Source organism: Polypterus senegalus, chromosome 17 (genome assembly GCF_016835505.1).
Source record: "Polypterus senegalus isolate Bchr_013 chromosome 17, ASM1683550v1, whole genome shotgun sequence".
Taxonomy (NCBI): Eukaryota; Metazoa; Chordata; class Cladistia; order Polypteriformes; family Polypteridae; genus Polypterus; species Polypterus senegalus.
Genome location: NC_053170.1, coordinates 77,610,215 through 77,633,891, shown reverse-complemented (window position 1 = coordinate 77,633,891; position 23,677 = coordinate 77,610,215).

Below are 23,677 nucleotides of genomic sequence, written 5' to 3'. Positions count from 1 at the left end.
TAAAAGCACATTGCACTTTGTACATCGTCCCCTTGCTATTGTTGCCTCACTGTCTAGCTCATCTAGGTTATAACTATCGACGGTGTTGGGTTCAAGGGCTCCCAAACAGCAGATGGGAGCATGGAGCTGAACCCGCATTGTCACAGGTTCAGAGTAGTAGTACACATGCTACCTGCTCAACTATTTGTCGAGTGTTATTAGATTCCGGCCAGCAGTTAGAGATTGAACTCACACTGTATCAGTCTCCTCACCTGCTATCCTGGGACACTCCTACTTTTGTCAAGGGTCTTTCCCTTTGTGGGGGCTTGTGGAGTGGTCTGTTCACCCTGTGTGTTCCCTTCTGAGCCCAGCCCTAGTCCGTAGGCCCTTGGTCCACATGCCCAGGGTTCCTTAACAGACCCTTGGATCAAAGCGCGCTTTGGATTCCCTCTACCTACACTAACCGACTCCATAGCGGGAGAGCAGGAACAGTAATCTCCTACCTGTTTCCTTAGTGGTTGGATGTTTGGACGGTGTGTCCAGGCTCTTCCTAGGTCCGTCTCCTTATTCTTTAAGGAGGCCATCCCGCCGACAACGGCACTGTGAAAAAAATAGCCGGACACACAACGAAGGTTTAGGGCCACCCGTATACTTTACCTGGCTGCAAAAAGTTTCAAGTTTAAGTACAATGTGTACAAGTAGGGAGGATGACAGGTTTTAAAGGTGGTTCAAGGAAAGTAATGTCATTGGGGCAGAACTGGAAGTGATGTCCTTGACCCCAGGACCGGAAATTACGTCCTTGGAGCCGGGACAGAAAGTAATGTCATTGGACCATAATCAGACACAAGTGGAGTTTCTCATGTCTGGTCTGCAGAGAGAAAAAAGAGAGATTTAGTGCAACCAGCTGCCCCCTGGTCCCTTAGGTTGACCCCCAAACACACGTGTGTGACAGTATATTGAAGAAAGTTAGTATTTACTAGGACACAAAGCAAGGCATTGCAGCCCAGGCTTGTGTAAATTCATCAATCTGTTTCAATTTCCAGGAGCCTCATGTATAAATGATCTACACGCACAAAATGTTGCATATGCTCACTTCAATATGTATAAAAACTAAACTTGGTGTAAAGACATGCACATTTTCACGGCAGCTTCACACCATGCATATACACGTTTCTGCTTGGTTTTGTAAATGGGTGGTACCCAACTTGAAGCAGTGCTACCGTTTCTGTGTGGTTTCACTTTCCTTTTCATATTCTCATCCATGACATGGGCTGTCTCAAATACACCAAAATTAATTGAAATATTCTTTACAAATTTAAGGCACTTGATTGTAATCAATCTGTAACAATATAATGGTGCACAGAATGCCCAAACTATTCCAACTACCATGGTTGCTTTAATGTTTTTAGGAGACATCGCAAATGGAAAAATTACAAGAGGGAGAGTATTTGCAGATCATACTGACTTCTTGTCCCAAGACAATGACTGGCATGTAAGTCAGTTTAGATGGCATGTAAGTCAATTTAGATTTCAAAGACCTATCCTCTTGCAGCTGTGTGCTGTTAGAATACTAGGATGTGTACCTGATATCATTTTTTATGATGAAATGCATTAAAGTATGTATAGTACATTTTACAAATGAATTGTTAACATAATTTAAATTATGTATACTGTTAATAATTAAACATGTGGAGGCATGGTGTTGCAGCGGAAGCACTACCTTATTGTGAGAAACTCTTCTCTGTAAACATTTCCCATGCCAGAACCACAAGTACAGAAATAAACACAAGCACACAGCTAGTAACACTCTGTCTCCTTCTTTTTATTTGTCTCTTGGTCACCGTCTCTACCACTCCTCCCAGAAAGTTTCTTCCTCCTTTCCCTGACAATGGCTCCTCGACCTATGGCAGGCTACTTGATGCCCCACCATTTTCACAGATTATTATTAATAGCTTGTGACTAAATAAATTTTAAAGCTGAGACACCACTTCACAGGGACAAATAACTTACAGTATATTTCTTCTGGAACAACCAATTCAAAGAATACGAGAGTTATAAACATGTTGAAAGAAAAGAAAAATGTTGTTGGAGATGTGAGTCACCAAAACAAACAACTCAAGATGGCAGACATCCTGCAGGAAGAGGCAGGTCCAGGCAGGTGAACACCAAAAGTGATGCCAGGGGTGTTAAAGACATCAATCTTCCAGTCTGCAGAGGGAGGAAGAGATAAGGGGTTAGTGAATAGCACCTTCTTGTGTTCAGCTGGGAAACTACTATCATCTGAAACTTTAAGCAGCCATCATTGCACACGTGTGTGACAATATATATATATATATATATATATATATATATATATATATATATATATATATATATATATTAATATACAGTATATTATATTCATTCATATATCCTTCCTCTTCCGCTTATCCAAGTTCGTGTCGCGGGGACAACAGCTTGAGCAGAGATACCCAGACTTCCCTCTCCCCGGCCACTTCTTCCAGCTCTTCCGGGGGAATCCCGAGGCGTTCCCAGGACAGCCGAGAGACATAGTCCCTCCAGCGTGTCCTGGGTCTTCCCCGGGTCCTACTGCCGGATGGACGTGCCCGTAACACCTCACCAGGGAGGCATCCAGTAGGCATCCTGATCAGATGCCCTTAGCCACCTCATCTAACTCCTCTCGATGTGGAGGAGCAGTGGCTCTACTTTGAGCCCCTACCAGCTGACTGAGCTTCTCACCCTATCTTTAAGGGAAAGCCCAGAAACCCTGTGGAGGAAACTCATTTCAGCTGCTTGTATTCGCAATCTCGTTCTTTCGGTCACTACCCACAGCTCATGACCATAGGTGAGGGTAGGAACGTAGATCAACCGGTAAATTGAGAGCTTTACCTTACGGCTCAGCTCCTTTTTCACCATGACAGACTGATGCAGAGCCCGCATCCCTGCGGATGCTGCACCAATCCGCCCGTCAATCTCACGCTCCATTCTTCTCTCACTCGCAAACAAGACCCCGAGATACTTGAACTCCTCCACTTAGGGCAGGATCTCGCTCCCAACCCTGAGAGGGCACTCCACCCTTTTCCGGCTGAGGACCGTGGTCTCGGGTTTGGAGGTGCTGATTCCCATCCCAGCCGCTTCACACTCAGCTGCAAACCGATCGAGAGAGAGCTGAAGATCACGGCCTGATTAAAAGCAAACCGGACAACATCAACTGCAAAAAGCATTAACGCAATCCTGAGTCCACCAAACTGAACCCCCTCAACGTCCTGGCTGCGCCTAGAAATTCTGTCCATAAAAGTTATGAACAGAATCAGTGACAAAGGGCAGCCCTGGCGGAGTCCAACTCTCACTGGAAACGGGTTTGAATTACTGTCTGCAATACGGACCAAGCTCTGACACCAATCGTACAGGGACCGAACAACCCTAATCAGGGGGTCCAGTACCCCATACTCTCGGAGTACCCCCCACAAGATTCCCCAAGGGACATGGTTGAACACCTTTTCCAAGTCCACAAAACACATGTAGACTGGCTGGGCAAACTCCCATGCACCATCCAGGACCCTGCTAAGGGTGTAGAGCTGGTTCACTGTTCCACGACCAGGATGAAAACCACACTGTTCCTCCTGAATCCGAGGTTCAACTATCTGACGGACCCTCCTTTCCAGGACCCCCGAATAGACTTTTCCAGGAAGGCTGAGGAGTGTGATCCCTCTGTAGTTGGAACACACCGTCCGGTCCCCCTTCTTAAAGAGGGGGACCACCACCCCAGTCTGCCAATCCAGAGGCACTGTATTTGATGTCCAAGCGATGTTGCAGAGGTGTGTCTACCAAGACAGTTCTACAACATCCAGAATCTTCTCGAAGTTGTCCAAAAGTCATTCTCCATGGCCTCCCCGAACTCCTCCCATGCCCGATTTTTTGCCTCAGCAACCACCAAAGCCACATTCCATATTGGCCTGCCGGTATCTATCAGCTGCCTCCAGAGTCCCACAGGACAAAAGGACTCCTTCTTCAGCTTGACGGCATCCCTCACCGCCGGTGTCCACCAACATGTTCAGGGATTGCCGCCACGACAGGCATGGACTACCTTACGGCCACCTCAACAATAGAGGCATGGAACATGGCCCATTCGGACTCCCTCCCTCGGGACATGGTCGAAGTTTTGCCTGAGGTGGGAGTTGAAGCTACTTCTGACAGGTTACTCTGCCAGATGTTTCCTGCAGACCTTCACAACATGTTTGGGCCTACCAGGCCTGACCAGCATCCTCCCCCACCATCGAAGCCAACTCACCACCAGGTGGTGATCAGTTGACAGCTCCGCCCCTCTCTTCACCCGAGTGTCCAAGACATGTGGCCTCAGATCTGATGACATGACCAGAAAGTCGATCATCGAACTGAGGTCTGGGGTGTCCTGGTGCAAAGTGCACATATAAACACCCCTATGCTTGAACATGATGTTTGTTATGGACAATCCGTGACCAGCACAGAAGTCCAATAACAAAACACCACTCGGGTTCAGATTGGGTGGGCCATTCCTCCCAATCACGCCCTTCCAGGTCTCACTGTCATTGCCCACGTGAGCATTGAAGTCTCCCAGCAGAACGAGGGAGTCCCCAGAAGGTATGCCCTCTAGCACCCCCTCCAGGGACTGCAAAAAGGGTGGGTACTCCAAACTGCTGTTCGGCGCATACGTGCAAACAACAGTTAGGACCCGTTCCCCCCACCCAAAGGTGGAGGGAGGCTACCCTTTTGTCCACCAGGGTAAACCCCAATGAACAGGCTCCAAGTCGGGGGCAATAAGTATGCCCACACCTGCTCGGCGCCTCTTACCGGGGGCAATTCCATTGTGGTGGAGAGTTCAGCCCCTCTCAAGGAGATTGGTTCCAGTGTCCAAGCTGTGTGTCGAGGTGAACCCAACTATATCTAACCGGAACCTCTCGATCTTGCACACTAGCTCAGGCTCTTTCCCCTTCAGAGAGGTGACATTCCAAATCCCAAGAGCCAGCTTCTGTAGCCGAGAATTAGACCGCCAAGGTCCCCGCCTTCGCCCACCACCCAAATCACACTGCACCCGACCTCCTTGGCCCCTCCCATAGGTGGTGAGCCCATGGTAAGGGGGACCCACATTGCCTCTTCGGGCTGTGCCCGGCCGAGCCCAATGGGTGCTGGCCTGGCCACCAGGCACTCGCCATCGAGCCCCACCTCCTGGCCTGGCTCCAGAGGGGGGCCCCGGTGACCCACGTCCGGGCAAGGGAAAATGCCATCCAAAGTTTTCATTCATCATAGAAAGTTTGGTGAACTGCTCTTTGTCTCATCCCTCACCTAGGACCAGTTTGCCTTGGGTGGCCCTACCAGGGGCATAAAGCCCCGGACAACAGAGCTCCTAGGATCATTGGGACACGCAAACCCCTCCACCACGATAAGGTGATGGTTCGAGGAGGGGATATTGTATTATATTATATTATATTATATTATATTATATTATATTATATTATATTATATTATATATACATACATATACTGTATGCACATATATAAATATCTAATGCTAAGTTGACTGGTAGAGTCACTCAATCACTTATCAACAAAAACACTATTTCCAATTTAGCAAAAAGCTAAAATTTGGCAAGATGGCATACCTATTGCAGTATATCAACATTTAGTTGTAAAAAAACTCAGCATAAATACCCCAAAATCACAAAAATGCCTTCATGGATTGATTGAAATTTAGTAACTATAAGAAAGGCAGAGCCATCCAAATTTCAAAAGTGGATGCAGCGAGTATATGAGTGTTTAGAAATATAGCTGGTGTGCAGCAGGCAGCATGGTGCAGTACATTAAGGCAGAGTTAAGTTCAGTTTGCACTTTATGTTATATTTAAAGAAATATAAATAATGTTTTTCATGACTTTGTTACAACTGTTGTGGATTTATACATATATCTGAAAGGAAAAGTGGCAGATGCCAATTACTACAATGTTGAACTTGTTATTTGAATGCAGCATGATCATTTAATACAGAATACCGAAGATTACAAGCCTGCTGGTATTCATTCCTTTTGTGAAGCTGTAAAGCAAGCTTTCCTGATACTGTACATCTGTGCGTTTAACCGACACACTATCGCGAATGGAGCAGCCTGAGTCAGTGTTCTGAGTTGAATGTGTATCCTACCCCACAGTAACATTGAACATAAAAGAAAATTAGCTTGCACCATGTTTGTTTATTTGTTTATACTTTATTGAACAGAGCAGACAGTGATCACATGGAGAAATGAGATGTGTCAGTTTATGCAAATGAAGGCCACCTACAGAAGCAAAGTGAAAGAAGGAAGGTTTGGTGAGAGTAAAAGAAGACACATTTAGGAAGTAATTACCAGGTGGTGTGGCTGTAAGCATAGTCAGTGTTATGTCCAGAATTGAACCCTGTGTTTCTTTAAGAGTTTTGTACACAGTTGATTTGCTCAAGCCAGTCCTGGAAAAGACATTAGAACATTAGAACAATCTAGACGAGAACAGGCCATTCAGCCCAACAAAGCTCGCCAGTCCTATCCACTTGTTTCCTCCAAGAAAACATCAAGTCGAGTTTTAAAAGTCCCTAACGTCTTTTCATTTCATAAAAGACAAGGGGCAGGATGGGAATAAAAGGGGTGTGGTGAACTGGTGGTTTGTGGGGAATAAGGAAGTTGAAATAAAAGAAAGTTTTTGTGTCTGGATGTGGTGTGCGATACTAAAAGATTTGGAATCGATCCGATACCAAGTAAATACAGGGGTAGTATCTCCGATACCGATACTGATATCGATACTTTTTAATAATTAAGGTGGACGCATCATCAAATTGCTAAAGCTGAATTAATTTTCATTAACTTTAAGTGTTTTGTGATTTTTTTATTAATTAGTTAAAACCCAGGACAGAATTTAGGCAAAGTAAATAAATACTTTATTATAAAACACAAGTAATACAAAATAATTTTTTTTAAATAAAGTGCACAAAATTAGAGAACCGCCTTTGAAAAAAATGAAAAATAAAACATAATTAGTGGGAATACAATAAATAAAGTACAATAAAAAATACAATAAAGTGTAAACACGCTCAAAGAAATATCCCCCCACCCCCCTGTGCAGAACAGATTACAGGTTTTTGTTCAGGAACACTATCATATTCACATTTTTTGATTTTATTGCACTTCGCCTGGTACTTATTAACTGTCCTGCCTTATCCTCTCTACTGGCACTGAGGTTGCAACCACTCCCAGGTGCTTCTTGGCAAGTTTGCTCAAAGACGGGAATGTTGATGATCTTTTTTTCCACCAACATAGTGGATCCTGATCCCGAGGAATTGGCCTCTCTTCTGAGTACCTGCGCATTTCAATTAGGACTTCAGTGCCAGTTGTCCGATGCTGCTAAGATGCAAGGACTTCAGTGTCGAATTCTGTCCATATCCCACCTTTTGCTGCAGGTGGGGATGCAGCAGGCCCTGCAGATGAGCTGGAAGTAGTTGCAGGGGCTGGGGCAGAGCTGCTGGCAAAGCTTGAGCCTGGTGCAGATGAAGGTGCTGAGGTCTGACTCACTGAATGCATTTCGGTGACAAGTCGAGCTTTTACAGGTTCAGCATTTGCAGAGTCACGGAATCCAAGGTTTTTAAATCTAATGTCCAGGTAGGTGCTGACAGCAAGACCATAAAATGTTTCAATAGCCTTGAAGCGACGGTGACACTGCACTGACAGCTCAGCAGCTAGCTTGCTACCTTTGCACTCTGAAGTTGCAGTGGTTCTGTAAAGCAGTGACACCAGTGGAATCACCTTTGAAAGTGAAACATGTTTTTCAGTTGATATCTTCCTGGTTGCTTCCTCAAATGGTCTCAGTGCATTGATGGAGCGACTGATGACAAACCATTCTTGCTCACTTAAGCAAAGTGAGCTCTTTCCAAGGAGACAGAGGACTGTGGTAACTGCCTCCTTTTTCTCAGACAATCTCTCCCACATGTAGAATACAGAGTTCCACCTTGTCTCAACTGCTTGAATTAGTTTGTGTTCAGCGTACTTCTGTGGCTTCTGAATTTCTTTGAGCTTGTCTGCAGCTTTAGTGCTGTGGTGAAAGAAATCAACAATAGCACAGGCTTTTTGCTGAATCTCAAACAAGCCAGGGTGAGCCTTGAAAGAGTCTTTCACCACCAAATTTAAAGTGTGTGCAAAATATGGGTAGTGTGCCCAACCTGCTTTGTGCACAGCAGCAATCATGTTGGCACAATTATTGCTTACAACAGCCAGAATCTTGTCTGTTATGCCCCATTCTTCCACGATTCTGGTTAACTGTGAACAAATATTGTCTGCATTGTGTTGTCCAGGAACACAACACGTTTCTAACACATATGCCAGCATTTGCCAGTTTTCATCTATGATGTGGCATGAGACTGTTAAATATGACTCTGTGGCTCTTGATGTCCACATGTCAGTTGTAAACACAACGTTGTCCACACCACTCAATTCCTTTCTGACCTTAGAGCAGCATTCATCATAAAGAGCTTTTAGTTTACCCTCCATTAAAGATTTTCTACTTGGAATATTGTATCGCGGGTCAAGTGTCCTCACAAAATTTCTAAAGCCGTCATCTTCCACCATGGAAAGAGGTTGCAGGTCCTTCACTATCATTTCTGCAAGGCCCCTTGTAATATCCATTGCACTTGGGGAATCAGCTAAGTGAAATAATAAAATAATTAAGTGTGTAGCTGTGGCACATCTTGTAGTTTAAGTATAGTACTCATCACAGTTAGCACAAAAGGGTAATTATATTCAATCAAATTTGAGCTATATTATATTCAGTATATTTGTTTCAATTCCAGTAAATGTGTTCACTTTTATAACATGTGGCAATTAACATATGGCTCAGGCGCCTACACGAGTGGCAGCCTTTCCAGCAGCTCCGTGTATGACTTTATCTTTCTACCTTTTTTCTCTATTTTTCTCTATTTCACTGTTAACTCCTACCACTTTCTTTTATATGGACTCATTCTCTGGACACTTTTTACTACTTTTGTGCATTTCCCCTTGGGGTTAATAAAGTATCTCTCTATCTATGGGATAATGCAAATAACACATTAATTTTGATTCATTAATCACAGAAAAAATAATGAATTAAAACCGTGGTTCTGTTCACTGTGACTTTGAAAAATGGTCATTTAAACCCAAACTATTTACCTATTTGACCCTGATGCTAGCACTAGCATCCATAATATAAAGGTCTTAGCATTATTTATACTTTGAGTTTTAACCACTTGCACTTTGAAAATTTAAAATTAACTAATGCTGACGATGACTAAAATATTACTTTCACCATTATAATCTACCTGGATATTCTCTGCCAAATTGAAAGGCCTCTGCCAATGTCCGCTGCCTCGGGGTTGGGGGTCTGCTTCTGTTGGGGCCAGGTTGTGTTGGATTTATCACCTCCTCTCTCTGTTTCTGTAGCTCTGCATTTTCTTTTGAATGATTTCTCATATGCTTGTATAAATTAGTTGTATTACCACTGTATTTGACAGCCTTTTTACAAATAATACAACTTGCTGTTGATTGGTTTTCGGCTTGAAAATAAAGCCACACACCACTTCTCTTTCTCTCTGCCATAATTTCTTACGCTCCGTATTGTGTGTGTGTGTGCGTGCACGTGAGCCTGTTTGCTTGCCTGGCGCCGCTGAGTCACGTGACGGTACATCATCAAAACATAAGACAGAGGAGGAATAAAGCCTGCTCTGTGCTGTGACAGACGTGAGAGTAGCAGCGCTTACCCAGACAGCCACAGTGCATTCAGGAGAGAAATAGAAACTAAACTATTGATGCCATTCAATGGTATTGATCAATATCAATACCAACATTATTATTGATATTATCGATACTTGGATCGATCCACCCACCACTAGTCTGGATACATTTTGACAGACAAGGATGGCTGAGTTCATGTTACTACCTCCTAACCCATTCCTGACCATCCCAGGAGACCCTCCAGTGCCCCGGCAGAGATGGATTAAGTTATTCGAACTACAGGGTGGTCCAGATCTAATTATGCAATTATGAAAAGGCAAACACATCGCACCCACTGTTCGATTGACAACCGTCTCCCCGCCATTGTGGAATGCAGGGTAGGTGCTTCCAACTATCGGTAACAAAAATATTTTTTTGTGAATTCTCTTTGTAATAAACTTAAATTATAGCATAATGAAAATTGCATAATTAGATCTGGACCACCCTATATATTTGGTAGCCCTTGATGTTCAAGATATGGCAGATGTTAGGAAGGGGTCTTTGTTGTTGCATTGTTTGGGAGTAGAGGGCCAGCGCATTTTCTCCACATGGCAACCGGACGCACCTACATATGCAGCACCAAAGGCAGCATTAGGGCATATTTCAGCTCTGGTCGCAGTGTCCTTATGCATCGTTTTTATTTTGGTCAAAAAGCACAGCAGCCGGGTGAGTCGATTATTCAGTACATCTCTGCTTTACATGAACTAGTGCGGCATTGTAATTTTGGAACCCTGCAAAATAAAATTATCCACGATCAAATCATAGAGAAAACCAATTGCAATCAGCTACGTGCTAGGTTACTGCCAGAACCCGATGACCCCACACTAGAGAAAATGGTGTCACTAGGAAAACAGAAACCGCTGTCGCGGATGTGCAAAAGTTACAAGGAGCGCACGCGGAGACTTCAAATCAAATTCCTGTGCACAAAGTCACAGCTGAGACTACATTGCAATGTTGTTCAAACTGTGGGTTAAATCAGCATAATACGAGGGCAGCCACATGCCCTGCACAAGGCCAGCGATGCCACTGTAACAAGCTTAATCATTTCGCACGTTGTGGCTGGTCAGCTCTGGCACCTGTTACTGCACATGAGCCTGCACGGGAATATCAGCGTGCTCACTCGCCAGAACCTATAAATTGGGTGCAGCGGGACACAACATTCTTAAAACACTGCATCTGCGTGGTGGGTGGTGTGGAAATCCCACGCCTACTAGATACTGGTGCTAGAATGTCTCTTTTAAATAAAACAACGTTTGACAGTTTTTTTCTCATGTGCCTGTTAAACCTGCAGCTGTACAACTTACTGGCTATGATCAGTCTCCTATAAATGTCCTGGGTACAGTTACTTTCACTGTAAGTTACAAAGATGGAACCACTTCAGCAGTGTCTTTCCACATCACAACAGGTGGAGCTAACATCATGGGGCTTGATCTTTTCCTTACTTTAAGCTTTTCAGTATCAGACTTTGAGGGTTGCTAAATTTTGGAAGTTGTGGACTCCTGGCTACAAAGGTTTCCGGCCTTATTCACAGGTCTTGGCTGCATCACTGGCTTTGTCCACAAGCCGACAATTAACCCAGACATGGCCCCAGTGATTTAGCCCCTTCGTCGGATTCCGTTGGCACTACGTGAGGAGGTCTCTGCGGAGTTGGAAAGGTTGAAGGAGGCTGGCCTCATCAAGCCAGTGGATGCTTCACCTTGCATATCAAACCTTGTTATGGCGCGGAAAATCAATGGCAAAATTCATTTGTGTGTGGATTTGAGGGAAGTTAATGAAGCCATAATTCCTCATAAATATCCATTGCCTACAACAGAGGAGCTCACAATGCAGTTCTATGGCTCAGCAGTTTTCACTAAATTGGACCTGGGACAGGGTTATTTACAAGTGCCATTACATGCTGCTAGCTGGGATCTGACTGCTTCTGTTTCTCACTTGGGCGTTTTCAGGTTCACAAGGATGGCTTTTGGATTAAGCTCTGCTCCAAGCTGTTTCCAAAAGATCATGTCACTACTACTGGCAAACATTCCTGGTGTGTCGATATATCTAGATGACATTGTGGTACATGGTGCCACACAAGAACAACATGATATTCATTTGCAGCAGGTACTGCACCAACTGGAGCAAAGCAAGGCCACCTTAAATACTGAAAAGTGTATTTTTAGCTCTCCGGAAATTGACTTTGTGGGGCACAAGCTTACGCGCAATGGCATCCAGCCATTGCTATCTAATGTGGATGCTATGCTAGCCTTGCCGGAGCCTAAATCAACTACCGAGTTGGCTTCATTTTTGGATATGGCAAATTACCACCTTCATTTTCTACCACATTGAGGGCCTCTTGAAAAAGGATACTACATGGTTTTGGACTGCTGCTTGTACACAGGCAATTCATGACATCAAACAACAGCTCACAAGACCACCGACACTAGCTCATTTCAGCCTAGCTGCCCCAACTCTGGTCACATGTGATGCCTCAGCTGTGGTATTGGGTGCTGTTCAATCCCAGATAGTTGATGGTGTGGAACGCCCAGTTGCTTTTGTCTCCAGTACCCTCACAGAAGCTGAACAGAAGTACTCTGTGGGATAAAGAGAAGCACTGGCTTGCTTGTGGGCCTGTAAACGTTGGCATATTTATCTTTACCTTGCGCAGTGACCACCAGGCATTAGCCACTCTTCTGGGCAATGGGGTGTTAAGGTCACAAGCCACTCCTGTTCCTCCAGTGTCAGATTGGTTAAACCAATATAACTTTAAACTACAGTTAATACCTGGCTATGAAAATACAGTTGCTGATTTACTTTCTAGGGCTATTTCCTTATCTCTGCCTGTGGGTGTGGTCTCAGAGGAGGAGAGTGCCTGGATTCACCTGCTGCAGGAAGCACTTAAGGGCACAGTGGCCATTGAGGAACTATGTCAGGCCTCCTGTGAGAATAAACTACTCTGATATGAAAATATATTGTGGAGGGACGGCCAAAAGTTATGGAGCCAGCATTTCTTCCCTTTTACCGGGTGCGAGATGAACTTTCTTGTTGGGAAAAGGTATGTTTAGCTAGGGGCCACCGAACCCTAATCCCTGAAACTCTCCGAGCAAGAGTACTCCACATGGCAACTGAGGGCCATCTGGGGATTGTGAAAGTAAAACAGCGCTGCAGGGACACAGTCTGGTGGCCAAACATTGACCATGATGTGGAACTGCTGGTGAAAGACTGCTCAGCATGCTTAGCGAATGGCGAGACACTGAAGCCCACACCAGCTCCTTTGAGACCTGTGGCATGGCCAGAATCCCCTTGGAAACACTTAGAAATAGATATTTGTGGGGAACTCCATGGGGCTTCGGCTCATACAAGGTACCTTTTGGTTGTGCATGACTTGTACTCAAAATGGCCTGAGGCCATCATGCTGAGCTCCACCACGACACACTCTTATCATACGCTCCCTAAGTCACCTGTTCAGTCAGTGGGATTTGCCAAGTATTATTACAACAGACAACGGACCCCAGTTTTCATCAGCAGTGTTTACTTCTTTTCTCAAAGACAATGATATTAAACACATCAAAACAGCAGTGTATTACTCTGGTGCTAATAGTGGGAATGGAATGCCTGAACCATAGACTGAAAGAGGGCATCAGAGCATACTTAATGGAAGGAAGGATTTTTGGTGATGCTCTCCACCTAACTCTCCTGCACACATGAGCTTCCCTGCATGCTATTACAGGTGTCTCCTCTGCTTCTTTAATGATAGGCCGGGAACTAAAATTGCCTTTAACGTGACTAGCACCAAAATCCAAACATGGTTATGGGGCACAGATGCCCACAAAAGCAGCTCAAAAGGTACTACAGTCACTGTATCAAATGACATGTAATTATGACAGGGCCAAACATGCAAAGTCAACTAGAATGGCTGTTTCAGACTGGGTAAGGGTAAAGCATGCAAATCACAAGAGCAAGCTACAATCTCACTGGTCAGATCCCATTCAAATTCTAAGGCATCTAGGTCCTGCCACTTTCCAGCTTACAGATGGGTCATGTTGGAATGCTAATCGTCTGTGTGCAGTTCCACCACCTTCATCAGCCAGCACTACACTTTCGGAGACTCCGGTCCTCACTTGGCCGTGCCCCCCAACAGAAGCTACATCTTTGGGGTTATCTTCCCAGACATTTTCTGCTTCTTCACAAAGTTATCATCAACCCCAAAGAGCATGGGTTCCCTCGCATTGGCTCAGTGACTATGTAACGGAAGGTTAAGGGGGAAAGGGGGGAAAATGTTATGTCCAGAATTGAACCCTGTGTTTCTTTAAGAGTTTTGTACATAGTTGATTTCATAAAAGACAAGGGGCAGGATGGGAATAAAGGGCGTGTGGTGAAGTGGTGGTTTGTGAAAAAGGAGGTTGAAATAAAAGAAAGAAAATGTTTGGGCAAAACCTGTGTGTGAGGAGTTTTTGTGTCTGGATACAACAGTCAGTTTTGCACAGATGATCCAGTAAGAAAGGTATTTAGTTACCCCCTTCAGCTTATACAGATATGGGGACTATAATTTCCATCAGCCACTATGCTGCTCCAGGGGCCTCATGCATAACGCCGTGCATGGAATTCGCACTATAACATGACGTAAGCACAAAAGCTGAAATGTGCTTATGCACAGAAAAATCCAGATGCAGGAATCTGTGCGTTCGCCAACTTAAATCCCGGTCAGCGTGAAAAGTAATGCTCGTGCACGCGCGTGCTGTCCCGCCCCAACTCCTGCCAGAATTATGCCTCTTTGAATATGCAAATCAATATAAATAGCCCTTAAGCTCAGCCTTCTGTGAAAAGACAATGAGAAAAGCAAGAGGGAAAATGGAAGCATTTCAGTGAATACCAAGTGGAGGCAAGGAAAAATATACTATTTGTTGGTTTAAACAGTGGTATAATCAACAAAAGGAAGTTGATCAACTGAGATAGCGTGTTGGAGAAACTCAAAAGCTCAAGTTCACAAAGTCACACAGTGCCCTAAATAAAAAAGAAGTTGTCAGATATCAAAGTCGCCGTGAAAAGGCAAGTCATAGCCCACCATCTGAGTTTCATATGAAAGCTTATTAGGGCACAGAGAAAAAAAAAGGAACACAGTGGGGAAAAAGCACGAAATGTCAACTTCAATCTCGAAATGTCCACTTTAATCACATAGTTTATTTTGTCATTAAAGTAGAACATCATAAACTTCATTTTAAAATCATTTAATTTAATGTACTATATTTTAAAATCTCATTGTAACTAAAGTAGCTTGTTAAATGCTTTGTTTTGTATTTGATCATCTATGTGCTCAATGTGTGTGAATCACTAAGTGCTTCTGTTCTTTCTCTTTCTCCGACAGGACACAGAATCCATTAAATTCGTGATATTACAGCTCTCAGAATAATTAAAATACTGAGATGTATACGTGATATCATTTTCATGATGATTGGAATGAAAGCATGCTACTGAACATGGAAACACGATTGTGCAGTGATTGTTCATGTCTCACACATGATGCTGCTGCGCCATGCGCGACATTTGATGAAATAATTTATCGTAGCAGTACTGTCTCTTTCAAATGTACTAACCTCCAATTCCTGTCCTTACTTTTCTTTCCCCAAATACCCAATCGCCACACAATCAGCTCTGTAATAGACGTTAAAACATCTGTCAGCTTACAACGACGATTCTTCAAAACTTTTAAGAAACATTGAAATATCTTCATAGTACGTGTTTAATTATTCCATCCTTCTATCCTTCCAGTGTCACGCCAGCCTCAGTAAATATACAACACGAGGCAGGAACAATATGTGAACTTGCTAGCTCTGGCAGTGTCCTCACATGTTTAATTAATAATACAGATTATTTAAATGAAGTTAAGTTTTATCTGTATAATATAATCAACATATTTTGCTGCATTTCATCTTAAAAATGATATCGTCATCATATGTAAATACGCGCTTTATAAAGTGGTACAAGTTGTGCAATATTATAACTTTAGTGCAAGTTTACAGTGAGGTAATTTTACTTATAAGTACTAACATTTCTACAAGGAGCAATTGATTGAGTGTGTTTATAGTTCTTGGAATGAAACTGTTTCTGAACTGCGAGGTCCGTACAGGAAAGGCTTTGAAATGTTTTCCATATCTGAGTCAGCGTTTGCTTGATGCTGTATACTGATAATTCTTTTTCCGATCAGCTGCTGCTGAGATTCCCAACTCAGATACAGTGATAAAAATACTCCGAGTGGTGCAGTGAGAGTAATATGGAAAAAGATGATCTGCTGTGGCAACTCCTAACGGGAGCAGCTGAAAGAAGAAGAAGAAGAAGAAGGTGCAGTGAGAGTAACAACGCAAAAGCAGTTATGGTATTTGGAATACTAAGCTGTTCCCTGGACCATTTTATTGTTACAGGTTAATTACAATCAGATGCATTACACTAATAAACAGTGGCCGTTAATTTCAGTGTATTTATAAAGCCGTGTCAGGAAAAGAAAGGATAACCACATAAGAACATTAGCACTACTAACGCTGGGTGCCACCAGTCTGCAAAACCGAGCGTAGAACTTGCATACAACAGGGTATGAGGTACCGTGGAAATGTGCGTGGCTTTACGCCAAGTGTAGGTTTTATACATCGCGATTTGAACGTGGAAACGTTCTTATGCAACATTTCTGTGCGTACGCACCGTTTATACAAGATGCCCCAGGTGATTTTATTAGCATTCACAAAGTTTAAATAAAAGCTTTGATAAAAGCAAATGCTACCTTTTTTTTTTCCTCAGCCACAGTGGGACAAAAAATTCACTGCCTTACTGGATTACAGCATTTTTCTTAGAGCAGTGTTGTTCAACCTTTTTTACCTCTTTAATTTCCTTCACGACTCAAAGACAGCATTTGAAGAACTGGGGGGTTTACACCTTCGTCCCCTTGGTGTTAGTGCAGTTAGAAACTGAGAAAAATCAACTTGATTGCATAGAATGTTATATGCTTTTTATATGTTTATAAAAAATTCAATAAAAGATCCCAAAAAAAGGAAGCTGACAAAAATATCACACTCATTGTCAACCGCTAAACTAAAAATACAAGCTAAATCAGTGTATAGTACTGACATTACAGAATACTGTTATTGGTTATGTCCTTTATTATTAGAACATTAGAATATTAGAACACTTGCGACGAGAACAGGCCATTCAGCCTAATAAAGCTTGCCTATCCACTTATTTCTTCCAAAAAAACATTGTCTAGTTTTGAAAGTCCCTAAAGTCTTACTGTCTACCACACTACTTGGTAGCTTATTCCAAGTGTCTATTGTTCTCTGTGTAAAGAAAAACTTTGTAATGTTCGTGCGAAATGTACCCTTAACAAGTTTCCAACTGTTTCCATGTGTTCCTGATGATGAACTCACTTTAAAATAACAGTCTCGATCCACTGTACTAATTCCCTTCAAAATTTTAAACAGTTCAATCATGTCACCGCTTAATTTTCTTTTGCTTAAATGGTATAGGTTCAGCTCTTTTAATCCATCCATCCATCCATTTTCCATCCTGCTATATCCTAACTACAGGGTCACGGGGCTCTGCTGGAGCCAATCCCAGCCAACACAGGGTGTAAGGTAGGAAACAAACCCTGGGCAGGGCGCCAGCCCACCGCAGGCTCTTTTAATCTTTCCTCATAATTCAAACCCTACAGCCCAGGGGCCTCATGTATATACGGTGTGTACGCACAGAAATGTTGCGTAAGAACGATTCCACGTTCAAATCGCGATGTATAAAACCTAAACTTGGCGTAAAGCCACGCACATTTCCACGGTACCTCATACCCTGTCATCCGCAAGTTCTCTGCTCGGTTTTGCAGACTGGCGGCACCCAGCATCAAAGCAGTGCTACTGTTACTGTGTGGTTACACCTTATTTTCCTGACGCAGCTTTATAAATACACTGAAACTAACCACATATTGTTTATTAGTGTAACGCATCTGATTGTAATTAACTTGTAACAATATAATGGTCCAGGGAATAGCCATAGTATTCCAAATACCATAACTAATTTAGCGTTGTTACTCTAATTGCACCTTCTTCTTTCAGCTGCTCCCGTTAGGAGTTGCCACAGTGGATCATCTTTTTCCATATTACTCTCACTGCACCACTCGGAGTATTTATATCACTGTATCTGAGTGTGAATCACAGCAGCAGTTGATCGGAAAGAGAATTATCGGTATACAGCTTCAAGGACACGCTGTCTTAGCCACGGCAAAACATTTCAAAGCATTTCTTGTACAGACCTCGCGGTTCAGAAACAGTTTTATCCCAAGAACTATAAACGCACTCAATCAATTGCTCCTTGTAGAACTGTTTGTACTTATAAGTACAATCACCCCACTTTAAACTTGCACTACAGTTATAATATCGCACAACCTGAACCACTTTATAAAGCGTGTATTTACATATGATGACGATATCATTTTTAAGGTGAAATGCAGCAAAATATGTTTATTATATTATACAGATAAAACTTTAACTTCATTTAAATAATCTATATTCTTCACTGGGAATGTCGTGAAGGATAGAATAATTAAACATGTACTATGAAGATATTTCAATGTTCCTTAAACGTTTTGAAGAATCGGCGCTCTAAGCTTACAGATGGCTTAACTTCTATTACAGAGCTGATTGTGTGGCGATTGGGTATTTGGGGAAAGAAAAGCAAGGACTGCAGTGGCGGTTACGCCAATATATATTGAATATAAAACAGAAAGAAAAAATAACAACACAGCTAAAAACGCAGCAACAACTTTCGGCAAAAGTTAAATGCTTGTGTCATGAGCATGAGGCGGCTATGCAGTGTCTGCAATGGACGTGGCCATCCACCGTGCATAAGCTACCTTACTGACATTGGCAGGTGAAGGAGCCACTGATTCTTCCTCCGCCCAGTGCCACCACAAGCCTAGAGCCGCCCATTAGTACTGCTGCAATAAATTATTTTATCGAATGTCGCACACAATCGTTGCGCCGTGAAACTCATGTTTAATAACGTGCTTTAACTCATATCATCATAAAAATGATATCACGTATACATCTCAGTATTTTAGTTATTCAGAGAGCTGTAATATCACGAATGTAATGGATTCTGTGTCCTGTCGGAGGAAGAGAAGCCGGTTTAAGAAGCAAGTAGTGATTCACACACATAGAACATATAGAAGATCAAATACAAAACAAAGCATTTAACATGCTACTTTAATTACGATGTGATTTGAGAAACTGGTTAATTAAACGATTTTAAGATGAAGTTTATGATGTTCTACTTTAATGACAAAATAAACTACGTGATTAAAGTGGAAATGTCGAGATTGAAGTTGACATTTCGTGCCTTTTCCCCATTGTGTGCCTTTTTTTCTCTGTACCCTAATAAGCTTTTATATGACACTTAGACAGTGGGCTACAACTCGCCTTTTCATGGCGACTTTGATATGTGACTTCTTTTTTATTTCCGGCACTGTGCGATTTTGTGAACGTGAGCTTTCAAGTTTCTCCAACACGCTATGTTACTCGTTCAACTTCCTTTTGTTGGTTATACCACGGTTTATTTGAACAAATAGTATGCTTTTCCTTTGCCTCCACTTGGTATTCGCTGAAATTCTTATATTTTCCCCCGTGCTTTTCCCATTGTCTTTTCACAGAAGGCTGAGCTTAAGGGCGATTTATATTCATTTGCATATTCAAAGAGGCGTAATTCTGGGAGGAGTTGGGGCGTTACATAAAGCACGTGCACGAGCGTTACTTTTCACGCTGATCGGGATTTATGTAGCGGAAGAACGTGGAAGTTGGAGTACGCACAGATTCCTAAATCTGGATTTTTCTGTGCGTAAGCACATTTCGGCTTTTGTGCTTACGCCATGTTATAGTGCAAGTTCTACGCACGGTGTTATACATGAGGCCCCTGGAATCAGCATAGTCGCTCTTCTCTGGACCTTTTCTAGCACTGCTATGCTTGTTTTGTATCCTGGAGACCAAAACTGCATACAGTACTCCAGATGAGGCCTCACCAGTGCATTGTAAAGCTTCAGCATAACCTTGTTGGACTTCTGCCATATAATCTAACATTTGTTTACCTTCTTAATGGCTTCTGAACACCATCAGGAAGTCTACAGTTTGGAGTCCACTATGACTCCTAAATCCTTATCATAAAGTGTACTCTCGATTTTAAAAAACGCCCATTGTGTATTCAAACCTAACATTTTTACTTCCTGTGTGTAATACTTTACATTTACTGACATTAAATTTCATCTGCTACAAATCTGCCCAACCCTGTTTGCTATCTAAGTCCTTCTGTAATGATATAGCCAACTATCTTGGTATCAGCTTGTTACTTATATTTCAAAATAAATCATTTATATATATTGAAAATAGCACCGGCCCTAGCACTGACCCCTGTGGAATGCCACTCTTAATGTTGGCCAATTCTGATAAGGTTCCTCGCACCATCACCCTCTGTTTCCTGTGTCTGAGCCAATTCTGCACCCATCACAGCTCCAGCTTATTCAAAACTTGGCTGCAAGAGTCCTTACTTGAACCAGCAACAGTGAGCTGGTTCCTGGTCCTGCTTCGCCTTCATTGGCTCCCTGTGTCTTACAGAATGGAATATAAAATTTTATTAATAACCTACAAAGCTTTAATGGCCTTGCACCGGACTACATCAGTGACCTTCTAAATCACTATGCTCCTATTCGCCTACTATGGTCCTCTGATTCTGTTAATCTTGTGCCTCACACTAACCTGCACTCCATGGGTAATAGGACCTTCAGCTCCATAGCACCCAGAGTTTGGAATGACATCCCGAAATTAATTAGATCAGCTGACTCTATTCATTCTTTTAAAAAACAACTTAAAACTCATCTATTTAGGAAAGCTTTTAACTTAACTTAACATTCTGCCCTTTCTTTCAGTTTCCTTGTCTGTCCAGGTGCTCAGGATAATTTGTGTGTCTGTTATATCACAAATTAGGTTATTTGTTAGGTTTTTCTTTTAGTATTGAATTTAGTATTCTATTCTGGTGTATTGTTCTTTATTTTATTTAATGCTTGTTATCTGTTTCATTGTTCTATTCAGGAAAACATTTGTATGCTGTTTTTTTTCTAAGACTCTGTGAAGCGCCTTGAGCATGGGAAAGGCGCTATATAAATAAAATGTATTATTTTTATTATTATTATTATTATCTAAAAACATCACCCTGAACTCCCACTTCTTTTAGTTTGATGCCCAACCTCTCATGTGGCACCTTATCTAACGCTTTCTGAATATCAAAATAAATAATATCATATGCTCCATTTTGATCATATCCTTTTGTTGCCTCCTCATAGAATTCCAGCATGTTAGTAATACACGACCTCCCTCTTCTGAACCTATGCTGACTGTTCCAAAAATCTCTTGTTCTTGCCAACTGTTGCTCAATCTTATCCTTAATAATTCCTTCCATTAATTGTCCTGTGATGCATGTTAACCTTACTGGCATATAGTTGCTTGTAGGGAATCCCCGGACATTTTTCATTCTCGCATTCCCGAGAATGAAACTGACGTAATTCCCGGGAAACCGGGAACGGCCAAGTTCGCATATATAGCGTGTAAAAGTGCAAATATCGATCAAGAAATAACAGAGTTATAGTTGAAAACTGAAGACTTCATTGACGTCTGTCAGACAACAGCTTTGAACAGCTTTGAACAGCAACTTGAAATTGCAATGCGTCAGTCTGTTGCATCCGAATTATCTGTGCCTAGAAACTTGCCATCACAGAATGATGACAAGAAACTGGATGCATCAGTAACTTCTGAAATGGTGGTGTTTCACAGCAACCGCAAGCGCGGGCGTTGTTTAGAACAAGTGTATCTGTATCTGATGACTGTGCTGTCTACTTCAGTGGAGGCAAAGCGTGCTTTCTCAACAGCTGGCGTACTCTGCACGAAGTACTCCATCGCTTGGACGACCGCACGCTGGACACACATATATATATATATATATATATATATATATATATATATATATATATATATATATATATATATATATATATATATATATATATATTTGCATAACTGAATAACCTTTATGGCACAATAACAATTCAATACATTTATGGTCACTACAGTATTTGCATCTAATAATCTTCATGTGGGAAAAGGCTGACTCGCATACATAAGTAGAGCCGAATAATGCAGTCAAGGAGCTTTTGAATTCAGCTGAGTGAAAAATGACGACTGTCCGATTAAATGCGATTTTAGTCCCCTCTCTTTTCTCTTTGTCAGATCGCTTTTCGGAAGGAAGTCAGTTTCGTAGTTTTTATGAACAGCTCGAAAGTGCCTTTCATATTTTCCTTCTTTGGAATAACAATGATAGATTGACAGATCAGACATACGCACTTCGATTGTAACATTGTGAGAGAAAAAAATCCTCTTCTAATTACACATAAAGCCCATACTCTCCCCAAACATTTTTTTAAAATCCCTTCTTAGTCGATATAAATTGGAAGGCTAACTAGATCACAGCCGGAGTTTTGAAGTAGCTCGCGTGTTTGATCGTGCGTGCGGGATGACCAGTGTCTTAGAAGAAAGGAGATCTCAGACTGGCTGCCCTGTATGTCAATCAAGTGGCAAATGCTATAGGGAGGATATACGATAGACTAACCTTTAAAAACAATTTTTTTGAATGCAACGCAATCTACCTGCACTACCTTTGCGATCTACCGGTCGATCGCGATCGACGCATTGGGTACCCCTGAACTACAGTAGATACATGTACTTATTTGACAGCATGAACTGCTTGTAGTTAAGGTTAGTCTTTTATTGGTGTCAACATACTGCCAGTAGTTTTATTAAAAAATAAGTGTCGGTCGTTCTAAAACCGTTCACATGTGAGATGCCCGAGCACTGTGTCTTCCCGGGAATGACATGCAGGGTTCCCGAATTCCCGGGAATGGATTCCCTAGTTGCTTGGATCTGCCATGTCACCCATTTTTATAATAGGATGATATTTGCCATTTCCAGTACTTTGGAATCTCTCCATACAATACAATACAATTTATTTTTGTATAATCCAAAATCACACAAGAAGTGCCACAATGGGCTTTAACAGGCCCTGCCTCTTGACAGCCCCCAGCCTTCACTCTCTAAGAAGACAGTTCAAAGAGAGCCCCCTTTCCAGGTAATTTGGGCGTGCAGTGGGTGTTAAAAAGAAGGTGGTCAATACTATACCATACACAGAACAGAACACAGGTAATCCTCAATACAGTATAAAAATAAAAATATTACAAGTATGGAGCAGAATTTAACAGTAGATGATATCACATAATATGATTTGGATTTGTTTAGAGTCCTGGAGACCTCAGCCATCAAGCTGTCTCCCCCTATTGGCCATTCCACAGCTGTGACATCGCTGGGCCAGTCAATCCGATGAAAGAACACATCTACCCAAACGATTCCTGCGATGACTTTACCTTAGGCAGGCAAAACAACAGTAGTCAATCCTACTAGAAATAAATGCATGAATTAATTTCTCAGAATCCTGTTTATTTAGAAAGCGACTTAATTTCCCAACATTTTTAAGATGGAAGAAACATGATTTGGACATCTTTGTAATGTGCACTTTAAATGACACGCTAGAGTCAAAGATAACTCCTAGATTGCGGGCTGATTCGGTAAAATTAATGGTGATTCCAACTGAGTTTAAATGATGACAAAATATTGTTGTGATCAGCGTCAATCCCTCCAATAATTAACATCTCTGTCTTATCTTTCTTTGTTTAAGATAGTTCTCATCCATCCACTCCTTTAATTCACTAACATAACTAATTAAAGACAACATTGGAAAAATTTTAATTTGATCTAAATGAAAGGTATAACTGGGTGTCATCTGCATACGAGTGAAAATTATG